This window comes from Symphalangus syndactylus, chromosome 14 (genome assembly GCF_028878055.3).
Source record: "Symphalangus syndactylus isolate Jambi chromosome 14, NHGRI_mSymSyn1-v2.1_pri, whole genome shotgun sequence".
Classification (NCBI taxonomy): domain Eukaryota; kingdom Metazoa; phylum Chordata; class Mammalia; order Primates; family Hylobatidae; genus Symphalangus; species Symphalangus syndactylus.
This window is the reverse complement of record NC_072436.2, coordinates 13,488,080-13,504,934: the sequence shown is the minus strand read 5'-3', so window position 1 is coordinate 13,504,934 and position 16,855 is coordinate 13,488,080. Positions and strand designations below refer to the sequence as shown.

General features: G+C 53.9%; 1 protein-coding gene across 1 annotated transcript in view; it reads left to right on the top strand.

Moving 5' to 3' along the window:
* Window positions 1-16,855, top strand: part of LOC134732416 (mucin-2-like) — a 319,755-nt gene that overhangs the window by 61,434 nt on the left and 241,466 nt on the right. The window contains exon 2 of the mRNA XM_063617376.1: window positions 10,933-11,076. The gene's annotated coding sequence lies outside the window, so the exon portion shown is untranslated. The remainder of the gene's footprint in view (window positions 1-10,932; window positions 11,077-16,855) is intronic.

The following is a 16,855-nucleotide window of genomic DNA, read 5'->3' as shown; positions in this document are numbered from 1 at the left end:
TGGATGTGTGTCCCCCTCCAACTCTCATGTTGAAATTGTTTGCCAGTGTTAGAGGTTGGGCCTGGTGGGAGGTGATTGGATCATGGGGGCAGATCCCTCGTGGATGGCTTAGCACCACCCCCTTGGTGATGAGTGAGTTGTCCCTCAATTAGTTCATGTGAGAGCTCGTTGTTTAAAAGAGTATGGTGCCTCCCTCATCTCCCCTCTTGCCATGTAATACACCTACTCCGTCTTCACCTTCCACCATGAGTGGAAGCTTCCTGAGACCTCACCAGGAGCAGATGCCAACACTGTGCTTCCTGTACAGCCTGCAGAACCAGGAGCCAATTAAACCTCTTCTCTTGATAAATGACCCAGCCCCAGGCATTTCTGTATAGCGATGCAAGAACAGCCTAATAGAGCTCTCATCCTTGGGATTTTGTTGTGTTTCTCAGCCTTGTCTTCCTCCTTTTGAGGGCTCTTCTTCATCCCTCCTCACGGGCCTTTCTCTCCCACCACTGCCTCCTGATGTGTCCCAGTGTGACCCTCCTCACCTTTGTAATCTGCTCTCATCCTGTCTTCTCACTTCGTGTTCTTCTCCATGCCTGTGGCTCCAGCCACCATTCATTTTTTTTTTTTTTGTAATCCTCGTGTTATCTATTGCTGTATAATAGATTATCCCTGAATTTAATCGCTTTAGACAACAATCATTTATTAGCTCATAGTTTCTCAGGTTCAGGAATCTGGGAGGGGCTCAGCTGGGTGCCTGGCTCAGCGTCCCTTCGAGGTTGCAGTTGATATGTTGGCCGTGGCCGCAGGCATGGGAAGGCTCAACTGGGGCTGGAGGATCTGCTTGTAAGCTGGTCTCTCTTGTTGGAGGATCTGCTTCCAAGCTGGTCTCTCTCATGGCTGCTGGCTGTGGCCCCAGTTCCTCTGCTGTGGCCCCAGTTCCTCTCCAGGTGGCCTCTCTGTAGGGCTGCCTGAGTGTCTTCATGACAGGGCGGCTGACTTCCTCCAGAGTGAGAGAAAGATGGAGGTCTTTTAAGACCTAATCTTAGAATTGATGAACCTTCACTTCTGCTGAATTCTATTGTTTACACAGACCAGTGCTGGTATGACAGGGGAGGTGACAATTCTGGGCAGCAGGAGGTAAAGACACAGGGGATGTCTTAGAGCCTGGCTGCCACAGTCCCCATTGCAGACAGGATTCTTTCCAGCTTAGATGCTAGCACCACCCACTGACCAACGACCTTCCCGGACATTCTAGGGGCTCTTCAAACTCAGCACGTCCAATGTGAGCTCAGCCCCATTGGCCTTGAAACATCATATTGTGCCATTTCTTTTTTGTTTTGTTTCTGAGACAGAGTCTTGCTCTGTCATCCAGGCTGGAGTGTAGTGGCATGGGCTCACTGCAACGTCCACCTCCTGGGTTCATACAATTCTCCTGCCTCCCGAGTAGCTGGGATTTCAGGTGTGTGCCACCACACTTGACTAATTTTTGTAGTTTTTTAGTAGAGACAGGGTTTCACCATGTTGGCCAGGCTGGTCTCGAACTCCTGACCTCAAGTGATCCGCCCACCTTGGCCTCCCAAAGTGCTAGGATTACAGGTATGAGCCACCGTGCCCGGCCTTGTGCCATTTTTAACATAGGAAAAGGTGTAAGGAATAGCAGAGTGGACTGCGGGTAATAACGCGATAAATGACACCATCACCAGGCTGAAGGCCCCTGCACTGTAACTTCCTGATGTTATGGTCTCCCAAGCCCACCTTCTTCCTCTTCACCTTATCACAAGCTGGCCTCCTGTTTATGTAGTTGGACAAACCCGAAACCTGGGAGGTGGCTTGCGTCTTCTTCATCTCCCATGTGGGTGGGACTGGTCACTGAGTCCTGGTGTTTGCAGTCACTAATCTCTATCCGCCTTTCCGTAAGCCATTGGATCACCTGGGCTGCCTCCCCACTGAGATTCCTGCCTTGGTTTTTCCCCTCTACCCGGCCCACATCGGCACCTGCTTAAAATTCCTCAAATGGCTTTTTAAAGTCCTTGGCATGGTGTTCAAGGTACTTCCTGATCTGGTTTCTGACTTACACGTCTGATCTCATCCCCTACTACCCCCAGTCCTAAACTTCCTCTATTATTTGCATTCCCTAAATGACATTTCCCCTGCCCCGTCTGTCCAAGGCTCTGCACCTGCCCTCCTCTCTCTTCACCTCCCCTTTCCTCTCTGTTTCACTTCAGGGTCGGTCACCTGCCCTAGGAAGCCAGAACACCTCCCATGAATGCGGTACCTGTGCTTAGCTTCCCAGACACCAGTCACTCATGTCTCTCTATTGGCTCTTCACTCTTCCATGCACTCACTCCAGCATGTTTGCTTAGCACCTGGGGTGTGCCAGGCACCATTCTCAATGGCTTAGCTGTGGCGCTGAGAAAAATAAGGCCCCAACCTTCTAGAGCTTGCCATCTTGTAGGAGCTCATACCCTGCCTCTGGGGTGTGGTTTAACTGTTCTCTCTCTCTCTCTCTCTCTACACTGCAGGCCCCTCAACAGGTGCCTGTGGTGTTCCCAGCTGTGCCTCAGTATCCATGCAGGAGGGACTCACGGATGTTTAGCATGGCAATGATGCTCTCTGGAAGGGCCAGAACCTGGAAACTAGATGAGTTGCTTGAAACCCAAGTGGCCCAGCAAGCCAGCCATAGCTGGGCTGAGGATTTGTTGTTGTTGTTGTATTTTGGGGAACATTTCTGATTTTGAGCCCACAGTACTCCCTACCACTAGGCTCAGCCTCATGGCCAGGATTCTGGGCCCCCCAGCCCAATGAGCCTGGGTCAGGCAGTCTCCAGCCTCTCCCCCAGAAACTGTTCTCCCAACCTTGTGGAAAATTGCTTCCCAAATTACAGCCCTCCACTTTGCAAGCTTTAAACACAGCACTGAGGACACAGAAATTACAGAAGGCCCTTCCCTTTCCCGTTGGATACGTTGAATAATGTAACATTTCAACAATACCAAAAGGTACACTGTATTATTAAAACACACTGGTATTAAAAAAGAAGAAGTATAGCTACAGTAAAATTGTCACCGACTCCCACCAGATGCCAGAAGAATAAAACCCAAATTATTTTTGCCGGAGACAGAATTCAGAAGGCATGAGGGGAGCCAGGAATTAAGCTGGTTTCACAAGTGTGGTTTAAAAACGGGGGGAGGAGGTTCATTTATTCCAAATATTGCATATTCCCTGTAATCTTTCCTACTACAATGAGGTGCTCCATGTTTTTCTCTTGGTTAAAGACAGCAAATTTTGCTTTCTTAGTTTGAGTTCCATTTTAAACTCTGATTTTGGTTAGGAGCTTATGTTTTGCGGGGTGCAGAGGCTGAGGAGGAATTGGGGTGATGGAAAACGGAAGAGAGCAAAGCCAGCAGCCCTGAAAGGTATCATGAGAGGAATCAACCCAAAAAGATGGCAGAAGTAGAACCACTGGCACCCAGGGAGAAGCCAGTGTAAGAAAAACAGAAGGCAAGAGAACAGTGCCTTGTGGAACTGCACCCTGGGCAAGCTCCAGAGGGCTGCACACCCTGAGGAAATGCTGCAGTTGGGAGGGCGCACAGCTCTAGTGCCTTTGGAGAATTCCATGGTTTTAAAAATATGAATGTTGGACCAGGTGCAGTGCCTCACACCTGTAATTCCAGCACTCTGGGAGGCCAAGGTGGGTGGATCGCTTGAGCTCAGGAGTCCGAGACCAGCTTGGGCGCATGGTGAAAGCCCATCTCTACAAAAAATGCAAAAATTAGCCAGGCATGGTGGCGCACACCTGTAGTCCCAGCTACTCGGGGGACTGAGGCGGGAGGATTGCTTGAGCCTGGGTGGTGGAGGCTGCAGTGAGCCGTGTTCAAGTCACTGCACTCCAGCCTGGGTGACAGAGTGAGACCCTGTCTCAAAACATAAAATAAATAAATAATGTTAAATCCTTGCCATTACTCTGATTCTTTTTTTTTTTTTTTTTTTTTTTTTTTTAACTTTCTGGCGGGACTAGAAGGCTAAAAAGTTCTGCTCTCTGCAATAAAATGAACCAGCAATGGTGTAGTTTGGGGAGAAAAGTAAAATCTAAAATGTGCGAGTGGAATCCCCTGAGATTTTGCAAATGCCATTTTCTGAGTCCCTCCAGGAAGCCAAATAAGAATGCAGGCATATTTCTGGTGATATTACTATCTTCGTTGAAAAGCAAAACAAAAAACAGAAAAACAGATAAGCAAAATGCTATAAAAACCCAAACTTGATTTCTGATGATTTTAGGGTCCTTCCTTTGGAGCCCCTGGTCTCGGAGTTCCCTATGCTATGTCCCTAAATGGCTCTTTCACAAGCCCATATGTGACCATCACAAAGAGGCCTGTGGCTCTGGTGGCCTTCAGAGGTCATTTGACTCCTTGGAGTATTAGGAGAAAGCGCAGCTGTGATGTAGTGCAAAGCCCTTTCTGTCTTCTTTCTGTGTGCCTCATACAGGGGGCAGGGAAGGTGACATCCAAGACATTTTGGGCAGGGATGGGGTTGCTACTGCACCTTGGTGAATGCCTGGCACCTGGGTCTGCATCTGCCACATAGTAGGCACTTCCTGTGAGTTGATGGGGAAAGGATCAAGGATGTTCAGATGTCCGAGGTCACACAGTGATGGGCTGGGAGGAGAACCCAGGCCTGTGGGTCCTGCTCTAAGCTTTTCCCTTGCCATTGCCTGAAATGTTCCAAGGCACACCAATCAGGCTGTTGCAGAGAATGGAGTGTAGCTTGCCCTGAGAAGATGAACAGTCTCAGAATTCAAGTCTTGCACTGGCAGGGCTACATCTGCCCAGAGGGGGACCATTGTCTCATTCGCCCATGTGCTGCTGTCAGTAGGCCCGGGGAGGGGGTAGTGAAATGGGGTGCTCCACCTCAACTCATTGGCCACTTCTGTCTCTCTGTGATGCCTCATCTTAAATCCTATAAATGAAGCCATGTCCTCAGATGAGCCTTAATTTATAAAGGACTAGTGATGTCCCCAGCCTGTCCCCAGAATGCTGAAGTCCAAGTGTGGCCTTCTATTTGGAGATCTGGGGGAAAAAATTCCAGGATGTGTGCTTGGCTGTTGGTCCTCTCTCTGGGCTGTGAGTGTGAGGGTCTCGGGACGCCTGGGTTTTAGGTGGGCTCAGTTAATTTGCTTTACCATGAAGAATGGGAAGATCATTCCACCTCACCCCCACCTCTAGGAGCCTGAAGACCATCCCGTCATCAGAGGCAAATCAGTGACAACTTCTTGATCCCACTTGTTGGTGTTCAGGTCACCGAAGAATTTTTTTTTTTTTTTTTTTTTTTCTGAGACGGAGTCTTGCTCTGTCACCCAGGCTGGAGTGCAGTGGTGCGATCTCGGCTCACTGCAAGCTCTGCCTCCTGGGTTCACACCATTCTCCTGCCTCAGCCTCCTGAGCAGCTGGGACTACCGGCGCCCACCACCATGCCTGGCTAATTTTTTGTATTTTTAGTAGAGACAGGGTTTCACAGTGCTAGCCAGGATGGTCTCGAACTCCTGACCACGTGATCCACTCGCCTCAGCCTCCCAAAGTGCTGGGATTGCAGCCGGGAGTTTTCATCAGAAACGTTACCCAGCTCCACACCACTCACCCAGATTGACTTCCTTCTTTGCAGCATTCATTTCACCAAAACTGCTGAGCGCCTACTGTGTGCCAGCATTGGCCAGGCGCTGGGGCACGATGGTGAGCAAACACTGATAGGGGGCTGAGGACGAGGATGAGGATGGTGATTCGGCCAGACTCTCCTCTCCCCCATCTCAGCACATTCTTTCCTAGCTGTGCTTGTCTCTTGCTTCTGGCACCCCCGCCCCGGCCTCTGCAGCATCTTGGTCAACACAAGTCCACACTTCTGACCAAAGGCAACTCGTGAGTCCAAGGTCGTCGGGGCCAGCCAGGGCAGGTCATCTGACTTCTGCCTTCTCTGCTCTTCCCGGGGCCTGCCGTCCTAGCTTCCTCTCTGCCTGGCCAGTGCATCTCACCTGGGCTATCTGCTTGTGGCTTCTGCTCCAGCTACCTTGTGTGCCTCACCCACACCTCTGCCATGGCCCTCCTCAATCTTCCCCTGTCCAGGCTGGGTGAACGTGCCTCATCCCCAGAGGCTTTCTTCCCTCCTCTTCCCTCCCTCCGTCTCTCGCACTCCTTCTGCTACCTCCTTCTCCCTTTGTGTATCTGCTTATTTTTGGTAAAAGACACTTTATAGAAGTCCAAATGTTTGTTTTTCCATCTTCTCTTTCCAATGACAAGAATCTGAGAGGAGGCCTTTTGGGGCCAGAGCACCAGGGGCTGCCCCAGTCTCGTGCTGCCTCAGGAGCAATGCTGGCTGGTTCTGCAGGAGGCTGGAGCAGCCAGGCTGGGAGCTGGGAAGAAGAAACTTGGCCAGCTGCAGATGGGGGCGCAGGAGTCTTTAAAATCCTTCTCTGAGATTGAGGCCCCCCTCCAAGCCCCAGGGCATAGCCCTCACCCTTTGTAGGACACTCCTCACGCTTCCCAGCTCATCTGGGGGCCCTGCCACCCATAGCCAGCCTTCTGGGGATGCTTAAGCCTCTCCCTGGACTCCTTTATTATTTGGGGGCCCTGTCATTAAAGCAAGAGGATTAGATCCTGAGGAAGCAGGTGGAGGATAGGGTCCAGGATGGCCCATCTGTGCTCATGTGCGTATGTGAGCATGTGTGCACGCGTGTGTGTGTGTAGGGGACAGGATGGGATCTCAGAATTCCCCACCTGACCTCCCAGAAGAGGGGAAGGTGAGGAGGTTGCAGAGGCTATTCCCCTTCAAGGTCAACAGTGGGGTGTCCCTGTGTGCTCTGCTGTGCTCTGAGCACATCACTCAGCACGTGGTGAGGGGCAATAAATACGGGTCAGAGAATGAGGAGGATGCAGCTCGCTCCCGAGACAGACTGAACCCTTTTGTCCCCAGCAAGTGGGGGAATGGCAGGCTGTGGCCTCGACCAGGCCCCGCCCACCCGGGTCCCTGCCACTGCGTGGGCTCTCTCTGAGAAGCCATCTGCAGCCCAGCCCAGCCCCCGACTACGCTCCCACCCCTGCTGGGCTGTGGGGCCTCGAGAGCCGTCAAGGGTACTTGGTCACTGGGCCTTTTGCCTCCCACCGCGGTTCTGCTCCTTCTGCCAGCCGAGAGTCTGGGGCGAACCCTGAGGTCCCCTAAACCCCGTGGCACCAAGGGTGGGGCGTGGGGCACAGGAGCGCCTGTGTTCTGCACTATGGGTGATGGATGGTGTTTCCCACTGCGGAGTGGGGAAAAACATGCCATTACAATCGGGGACAAGTTGTTATCTCCCGCTTAGCTCGGGTCGAGGAAAACAAAACCAGTCTGGGCCTATCGGTGGGGCTGGGACTCAACGCCTTTGCCCAGCTGGCGGCAGAGGAGGGGTGCGGGGTGCACAGAACTTGCCTACCACAACGCCAAGGAGGCTCAAGCCCAGGCAGGGGTGGCTGCGCTGAGGTGGGTCCCTGCCCTCCGGACTTGGCGGCCTGTGGATCGCTCGTGTCTCCATCCTCTAAGCCGGCGTCTGCAGGCGGGGCTGGGCACGACTAGTTAAAATGAAAATGAAATAACCTCCTGTGAGCTTGGGTTGCAAGGTGCAGTGGAGAGGTGTGGGGCTGCCGGGGGCACCGCCTTCAGATCGGCCTCTGGGGGGATGTGGAATCTAGGCTGGATGGGGGAGGAAGCAAGAGCAGCACCTAGAGAAGGTGGCCTGGGTTTCAGGCATGACACATAAAGGTCTCTGTGCTGGGAAGGGGAGCAGTGGGGTTGGAGCTTCTCTTGAGTTCCTTCATCACATCTCCTGATGCTGTCTTTGCTCCCTCTAATTCCTCCCCATCTCCTTCAAGGGTTTAGTTTCCCTGGTCCTGGACTGGCTGCCAGGCTGGCAGCATCGATGTCCATGTGGCCCCGGGGGATGACTCGGGATCCCCAGGGATGGACTGTTTCCATTCCTTCCTGTGGGTGCCTCCCCTGCCGGGACTGCTCTAGGAAGGGCGGCTCCATCTGCCTCAAAGGCAAGAGAACTGACAAGTCAGGAAGGGTGACAGCCCCCGCAGACAGCCCGCCTCTCCCCAGGCTCTCCTCTCGCCCAGGCCCTGGGCCGCCTCTGCTTTGGGGCTGGTGGGAGAGAGCAGCGGGGCAGGAGTCTCCCTGGACCACCTGCCTCCATCCTGGCTCTGGGAGCCCTGTCTGGGGAGGAGGTGACATTGAGAGTTAAAGCAAATGCTTGGGAATCGCCTCCAGGACCAGAAGGGTATCCTATTATCTCCCTGAAAGCCCCAGCGGGACCAGGGGAGACTTGAGGGCTTACAGAAGCTTCTGCTCCTCCGGTCATTGGAGCAGCTGGAAGCTGGGGCTGTGGGGGTGTGGACAGCAGGCTCAGAGGAGGCTAGGCGCAGATCTTCAGTTCCCCACGGACTTCCCTGCCCAGGGCCTGGTGCTGTGTGAGTTCCAGCCCTTGCCTTTTGTGCTCCTGCTGAGAATCAAGCACTTGGGTCGCAGAGAAGCCTGCCATCTGCTTTCTTTCCCCACCAGGCCGGGCCCCTCTCTGGAGCCCCTTCCCACCCAACCTGGGCTGCCTTCCACCTCCACCTGAGTCGTCTACCTCTGCTCAGGTTCCCTGCACCCAGGCCCTCTCCCAGCCACCTCCCTGGCTGCATTTCATCCATGGAACTGTTCCTATTACTTACACTTTTGCCATTGAAAAGTGGCTCCCACACCCAGCAGTGGGCACTGGGCTCTGCACCGATGGTCCCTGAAAGGGCAGATGTTCCCCAGACATTGCTCCGGGGTTGCTGGGCAATCTGTGATGCTGGTTCTGCTCTTCAGTTCTTCGGTATGGGGGTGGTACTGTTCAGTGACTGGATTTTAGGAAAAGAAACAAACTGGTAGATTTATTATTGTTGTGTGTTGCTGTTTAAAACCCCGTTGTGAAATTTCTGAGTGGTGCTAGTGGTGGCGATTCAGGGAGACACAGCTCAGCCACTCCCTGGCCACCCTGATCTCATGACTCTATCCCAGAGACAGTCTCTCGGGCTAATCAGAGTGGATCTCCTAAACCGTTTTTGTGTCCCGTCTGGCTGACGGCACACATACACTGTTTGGGTTGGAGTAAATTAAGCAAACAAGACTTCCCAGGCTCGGGTCTACCCCCTGCCAGCCCTCACCAACTAAACAAACAGTCCCCTCCATTTCCTGGGAATTCCTGCTCTCCAGTGTGATAGTGGGATATGATTCTAAAGAAACCCAGCAGTATTAATGGGGGAGTAAGTTTTGTGGGTTCATTCATTCATTCATTTACTTATCCACTCAGAAAAATACGGAGCAAGCCCCAGTTATGTGCCAGGAATATCCTGGGCTCTGGGGATTCAGCACTAAATCCAGCAGATGTGAATGCCTGCCCTCAGGCAGCCTGCATTCCAGTGGGGGCAAAGTGGGATGGTGGGATCCCAGCACATCCACATGAAGCCAGATGTGCTAAGTCCTTGGGGGGAAATTTGTGAGGAAAAGGAGAAGGAAATGCCATAGGGATGCTGGTTATTTCGATGGGGTGTTCTGTTCCTGGATGGCCTTGGAAAGGTGCCATATGTGTACAGCTCCGAGGCAGGGAGGCAGGCAGGGAGGGAGGGAGGGAGGGAGGGAGGGAGGGAGGGAGGCAGGCAGGGAGAGAGGGAGGGAGGCAGGCAGGGAGAGAGGGAGGGAGGGAGGGAGGCAGGTAGGCAGGCAGGGAGGGAGGGAGGCAGGCAGGGAGAGAGGGAGGGAGGGAGGGAGGCAGGTAGGCAGGCAGGGAGGGAGGGAGGCAGGCAGGGAGGGAGGGAGGCAGGCAGGGAGGGAGGGAGGGAGGGAGGCAGGCAGGCAGGGAGGGAGGGAGGCAGGCAGGGAGAGAGGGAGGGAGGGAGGCAGGGAGGCAGGCAGGGAGGGAGGGAGGGAGGGAGGGAGGCAGGCAGGGAGGGAGGGAGGCAGGCAGGGAGAGAGGGAGGGAGGGAGGGAGGGAGGCAGGGAGGCAGGCAGGGAGGGAGGGAGGGAGGGAGGGAGGCAGGCAGGGAGGGAGGTGGGAGGGAGGGAGCCCTACAATTGTGCAGGGAAGAGCATTCCATGCAGTAGACGTGCAAAGGCGTGGTGCAGGGGTGGGGTCAGGGAGGCAAGCGCCTGTGTGGAGGGATGACCAGGAAGCCAGTGGGGATGCAGGGGAGAGAGGGAGTGTACTAGGAGACGGGGCCAGACTGCTGAGAGCCCCAAAGGCAAAGGGGGTTGACCGTGAAGCTATCTAGGAGCGCACGGCCCCCATGTGAGACCTTGCATGTTATTATCTTAAGAAGTCCCCGAATCATAGAAGCCAGATTCACCCGGCTTGCAGGCCACTGAAGCAACTTTAAGTGTTTCTTCCAAATGACACAGGATACCAGTGGAAGGCTGTGTCACCAGATCAGGACAGTGACATCATCTGATGAATATTTTTAAAAGAGAGGGACAAAGTAGCTGGGGGAGTGCAGACAGTGGTGGGTCCTGGAATCTAGGCTGGATGGGGGAGGAAGCAAGAGCAGGCGGCAGTGGGAAAGGCGATGGGGAGGGGCCAGCGTGGTGGGGTGGAAGAGTCGCTGGGATTGGGGGATCATTGCCAGTGGGCTGGGAGAGGGGCGGACCCAGGGATGGACTGCACGGTGGCTGTTTGGCAATAGGGTCCTAATGATGTGTTTTCTGCAAGTTTCCTTTTACTCCCCTGGGGCATAAAAAGCAAAGTGCCCTTTGGAGGGTGCCAATCCCTCAATCCCTGGTGGCAAACAGTTGGCTTTGAAGCTGCCCCCTCCCTTGTTTATTAACACCAAATGTTTGTTTTAGATCAAAAGGAAGATGTTTTCTTCAAAGGCAATTTTTTTACTTGCTTTTCTCCCCCTGCAGGTTGAAATTCTGTCTCTGAGAAGCTAACAGTCTTCTGTGGTCGCTGCTCCTCCCCAGCAGCCCCCTCCTTGCCAAGGACGGTCCAGAAGGAGCCCCACTGGGGCCTCCCCGCACAGCAAAGCAGACCTCACCTCCCACTACCAGGTAAGGCGGCCCCACCTGTCCACCACGCCCATCCCCAGAGTTTGCATTTGTGGAGGAAATAGGTTTTAATGCGGCGATTTGATTTTCCAGCAAGGGTTGCGGGGTAGGGGCGTTCTGTGCGCTCTCTAGCTTTCAGGTCATGGTATCTTTGTGGAGTAGGAGGGGGAGCATCGACGGATGCCCAGGAAGGTATGGGGTAGAATTTTTAAGGAGTGACCGCTCTTCGTATCCCGAAGCCCATCAGCCTGGCCTCGGGGCAGTTAGTCCTGGAAGGAGGGTGGGCAGGGTGTGGGGTCCGCTGTCTGGTGTCAGCAAAGATGCCATAGAGTCCAAGGTCAGGGCCTGACCCTCCCATGCACGGTTCGTATTCTGCTGCCCAGATGGCTGTGCAGCTCAGGGAGGGCCATGAAGCCTTCCTGTGTCTCTAGAGGGGACGGCATGATGGCTCCGTTCCCACCCCGAGAGGGTGACTGCCGTTCAGCTCTGACACTAACCGCCAGAGTCAGTGTCAGACTCCACAGGGTTTGGGCCAAACGCTCTGTAAGATAGCTCTCACTTCGAATGCAAGCTGCCAGGGCCACCTGCACTTGTGACCAATGGCAAATTCAGAGGTTCCCAGGACCCCTCAGTTTTGATAATTTGCTACAATTCACAGAACCACAACAACAAAAAAGCACTGCACTAAAAATGACACTTGTATGACAGTCGTATGATACACATAGATTGAGGTCGGAGCATCCACACCCATTCCCCGTGGAGTTAGGATGCACCAACCTGCCGATTCGCCCACAAGTTCACCAACGGAAAGCTTCCCGAACCATGTGACTGAGCTGTCTCCAGCCCTCTCTGCTCCCCTGAGGTGGGGAGTGCGATTTCCAACCCTCTAATCATGTGCACGGCCAGCCTCATGCTTGTAGCTTCCTAAGGGTCCCCGTGAGTTGCCAGGTCAGCACACGGTCAGGTGTGGCCAGGAGTGGCTTGTTATGAATAACAGAAGACCCTCCTGTCCCTTGGAAACTCCAGAGGTTTTAGAGATCACCTCCCAGGAACCAGGGACAGACATCAGGTGAATTCTTTCTTAAACCCCCGTGAGGTTCAGTGCAGCCCCATTCCCTGCTGAGAGACAACGCAAAGCTGTGAGTCAGTGACCCCCAGGCAGGGAGGACTGGAGCCCTGAAGCCTGTAGGCAGGCTTTGCATGATGACCCACTCTGGGCTGAGCAGATGATACCAACAAGAACCCTGGACAAAAAGACCAGAGGCCCGGACACAGGCTGGTCTCTCCAATACCCATCAAAAGATGCCCTTTCCAGAGCTCGCAGAATTGGAAATCTCTATGCACAGTCTGGATGCATCTCCAGGCATGCACTGCTTGCTTCTCTCTGGTGAACCAATACATGGGTGCTCTTCTCTGCTCCAGGGCTCCCTGGGGTCTTCTTGCCGTGAGTCATCGATCCAGACTATCCTGCATTATTTATTCCACAGCCTTGAGCCCCCAATGTGCTGAGCCCTGTTTGGAGTGCTGGAGACGCAGTGGAGACAAGGTCAAGTTCTGGCCCTCATGGCGTTTATATTTTAGCAGGGACATGGAGAATAAATGTATGTCAAGCACCATAACGCTGTGAAGATAAATGCAATACGTTAAGACCGTGGGGAATGGTGGGGGCTGCAGTTGCACAGGACAGAAGGGCAGGCCCCGGTGCTGATGTTGTGAGCCAAGACAGAAGGAAGGGAGGGAGGACCCCAGGATGTCTGAGGGGAGAGCGTTCCAGACAGAGGGAATGGCCAGTGCCAAGGCGCCGAGGCAGCAACGTGTGGGCATGCTGGAGAAGTAGCAGGAGGGGCTGGCGTCCCGGGGTCCGGGGGCTGTGCAGGTGGGGGAAGGAGATGACGAAGAGGGTCCAGGGCTGGATGCAGAGGCCTTTAGGTTGGGACTGAGGATTTTGGATTTTGTCTTAAGGGTGGTGGGAGCCACTGCAGGGCTCTGAGTGAGGGATTGAATGGCCTGAGACGTACAAAGATGTCGCTGCCTTCTGTGAGGGGGACAGAGTGGAAGCAAGCGACAGCTGACGAGCCCACTGTCCCACTCTATCCCTGGGAGCACTGGCTCTGCCATGCACCCAGGAGGAGAGGAGTGGCGGATCTGGGCCCATGTCTGAGATAAGCCCTTAAACAACTCCCCTTCTCTGCTGAAACGGCTATCACCCCATTCTGTAAACCATCAGGGGCCCCCTCGGGGAGCCCAGATAGGAAGGCCATACACCCCAGCCTGTATAGGGCAGAGAAGCAGCAATGTGACTGTTTAGAGGGCAGGAATCCCACTGCTCTTTCTGGCTCTTTCTGCCCTGGGGCTCCCTGCAGTGTCTCTGTGAAGGTAGCGCTGGTGTGCCATCCGCTACGGCTCCTGGTCAGGTCGTTCTGTGCCAAGATCACCACGCTTGCAGGCTGTCTAAGAAAATGTATATTGGACATGAGGTTTGGGGCTGGCCTCAGTGCAGGACGAGAGACTCCCTGAGATCATGCTCTGTCTCTGGAACCTCAGACGCCTAGTTCCAAGAAGATGCGTGCAGCTCTGTCCCTAGGGGAGGGCCCTGACGTACCGACATCCTGCAGGCTGTGACAGTAGCACCATCTCCCATGCTCCTCTGAAAATGCCACTTCCTGCTGCCTCCAAGAAGGAGGTTGCAGGGCCCAGCCTCACCTTTCTGTGGGTCTGAGAACCTGTGTCCCCCAAATAGGTAAATCCTCGGGGTCATCAACAGTGAAAGCGCAAGACCAGCTCACCCCCGAGGGAGGGTCTGGGAAGTCCAGGAGTTGGTGGGGTCACCCCACAAGCTCTTTTGGACCTGAGCTGCTTCCCTCAGTGTGTTCACTGTCCAGCCCCTTGTTGATTCCAAAGGTGTGCTCTGAATTATGAAGTGAGGAATCTGCATTTCAAAAGGAATCTTCCTTTTCTAAAAGGGTGAGGTCAAGGGGAGAGAAGGAAGCCCCTCTGAGAGGAAGCCCGTCTGAGCAAGGAGCAATGCTGTCTGAGGCCTGCGTGTGGCTTTGAATCTCTGCCTGTCTTTTATTCACCTTCAGGATGGTGGGTGGTGGGTGTCTGAAGGAAGAGGGCCAGGTACACGCATCTGAGGTCAGGTGTGCCTGCAGACACCCTCCTGCCTCGCGAGCTCCTGGGTTCTCCCTGCGGCCTGGATATGGGCTTCAGAGAAGGGGCCGCCAGAACCACCCCTTGGGCTACCAGAGCTCTGGCATGTGGAGGCCGTCCGTGGCCCAAAGGAATGTGACTAGAGGAAGGGGCTTCCTAAGAGGGACTTGGAGATCAGCAATGGAGAAACCCGGGCAGGGAAAAGCCTGCAGGAGCTTTTGCCCAAGTGAGGCGGGCTAGCCTTTCTGATTCAGAAATGGCCTTGGCAAGGAGGCCTTCGAGCGAGACTCCCCATCACTGCAGGCGAGTCCTTGCTTCAAAGGAGAGTGTGGGGAGGAAGCAGTTTCCTCCTAGGACATTGCCTCAGCCCTGGTTCATTGCCTCTGCCTTGGAAAGGGTCCCGTCAATTAGATCCCATTTTAAAGCTCATCCCTTTAAATATGGATTCCATTTGGTTCTTACTGTATAGTAAATTCTAAGTCCTTATTAAAAACATGGATGGAAATTAATCTTCTGCAAAACGAGATTTGTCTGTTACATGCAGTGGCTGAGGCCTGGGGCAGATGGGTCTTTCGGGTCCACAGGGAAGAGATGGGCCTGAGCAAAAACTCCAGAGAAGGGTCGTCTGCTCCTCCAACCCTGACCTTTCCCTTCCTTTCCCCTCCCCTTCGCCCCTCTCATGGGATAATCTGAATTTTCCTAAACCACATTGCTGTTCGTTGATGGGGTCACTCAGAGGAGCCAAGGAATGTGGACGGTTGTCTCTTCTCTAGATGTTTTTGGGGATGGGGGAGCATCTTTGTTCTGGAGCTGAGAGATAAAGTCTTCTGCCCTGATGCAGACAGCATGAGATGGGAGCAGGGGCTGCCGTGCGCGCCGTGGGGCTGAGTGTGAGCCTGCCGTGGTGAGACGGGAGCGGGAGCTGCCGCGCACACTGTGGGGCTGAGTGTGAGCCTGCCGTGGTAGTGCAGCTTACACTATCTAAACTCATCCATCCACCCCGGCCCCCACCCTCGGGGATGAACCCATGAGCGGCGACACATGACTTCCCATAAATCATCTCCGAATGAGCGTGCTTCCCGCACTCATCCATCATGCCCGTCTCTTGTCTGCTTGTTTTTAAACGCTGTTAAACTGGAATCCATCACAGGGGGAGCATGGCACCCTTGAGGGCCAAGCCGAGACACAGGCTGCCCGCATCAGCCGTGGGAACGTGCGCGGGGCATCCTGGAGCACATGAGCGTCGCTTGGCGGCGGGGAGAGGGAGACCATGGCTTCGTCTAGTTACACCAGAAGCGGATGGGACGTTGCTCCCAGGCTTGCAGTGAATGCATTCCTGCCGCAGGAGCTCGTCCTAGGTATTCCCGGGTGGAACAGGCGGTGCCCAGCTGAAGGACGTTGCTGGGGTCTCTCCTTCCTGCAGGGACATCTTATTTCCTTCTTGGATCCAATATTTTAATGAGAAGACTTTAGTTTGAGCCAGTCTTTGGAGACGTGGGTCCTAAAAGCTTCCGTGATTCCTTTTCTATTGATAAATGCGTTTGGAAAATATTTAGGAAGGGTGCCAAGCTCAGCCACCTCAGTCCCTCATTCTGATCCTGCCTAATTCTGCCACCCTGCCCCTTTGCTTGTTCACCACCAGAGCAAGCTCTGAGGATGTCCCTGTGAGAAAGAAGACACGAGACAAGGACCTGGGGCCCCACTCCATTGCTTCTGTTTCACCCTTTCTTCCTCCTCCTCCTCTTTTTTTTTTTTTTTTTTTTTTTTTTTTTTGAGACGGAATGTTGCTCTGTTGCCCAGGCTGGAGTGCAACGGGGCGATCTCCGCTCACTGCAAGCTCCTCCTCCCAGGTTCACGCCATTCTCCTGCCTCAGCCTCCCAAGTAGCTGGGACTACAGGCACCCGCCACCATGTCCGGCTAATGTTTTGTATTTTTAGTAGGGACGGGGTTTCACTGTGTTAGCCAGGAGGGTGTCAATCTCCTGACCTCATGATCTGCCTGCCTTGGCCTCCCAAAGTGCTGGGATTACAGGTGTGAGCCACCACACCCTCTTTTTTTAAAAAAATTTTATTTAAATTTATTTTTTTTTGAGTTGGAGCCTTGCCCTGTCACCCAGGCTGGAGTGCAGTGGCGCAATCTCAGCTCACTGCAACCTCTACCTCTTGGGTTCAAGAGATTCTCCTGCCTCAGCCTCCTGAGTAACTGGGATTACAGGCGCCCGCCACCATGCCTGGCTAATTTTTGTATTTTTAGTAGAGACAGGGTTTCACCATGTTGGCCAGGCTGGTCTTGAACTCCTGACCTCAAGTGATCCACCCACCTCGGCCTCCCAAAGTGCTGGGGTTACAGGGTGAGCACCTTCCTCCTCTTCCTTTTCTTCTTCTTCCTCTTCCGTCTCCTTTTCCTCTTTCTACTCTTCCTCCTTTTTTCTCTCCCCCTACTTCTTTCCTTTCTCATTCCTCCTCCTCTTCCTCCTTCTCTGTCTCTGTCTGTCCCCCTAACCCCCTTGAGGAATTGTGTGCACTTCAGGCTTTTCTGCACTTTCTCTTCCAGAGCCCCTAATTCTGCCACCCTGCCTCTGCCTATCCTCTCTATCATCTTGTTCTTTCTCTGCAGTTCTGGTGACTTGGC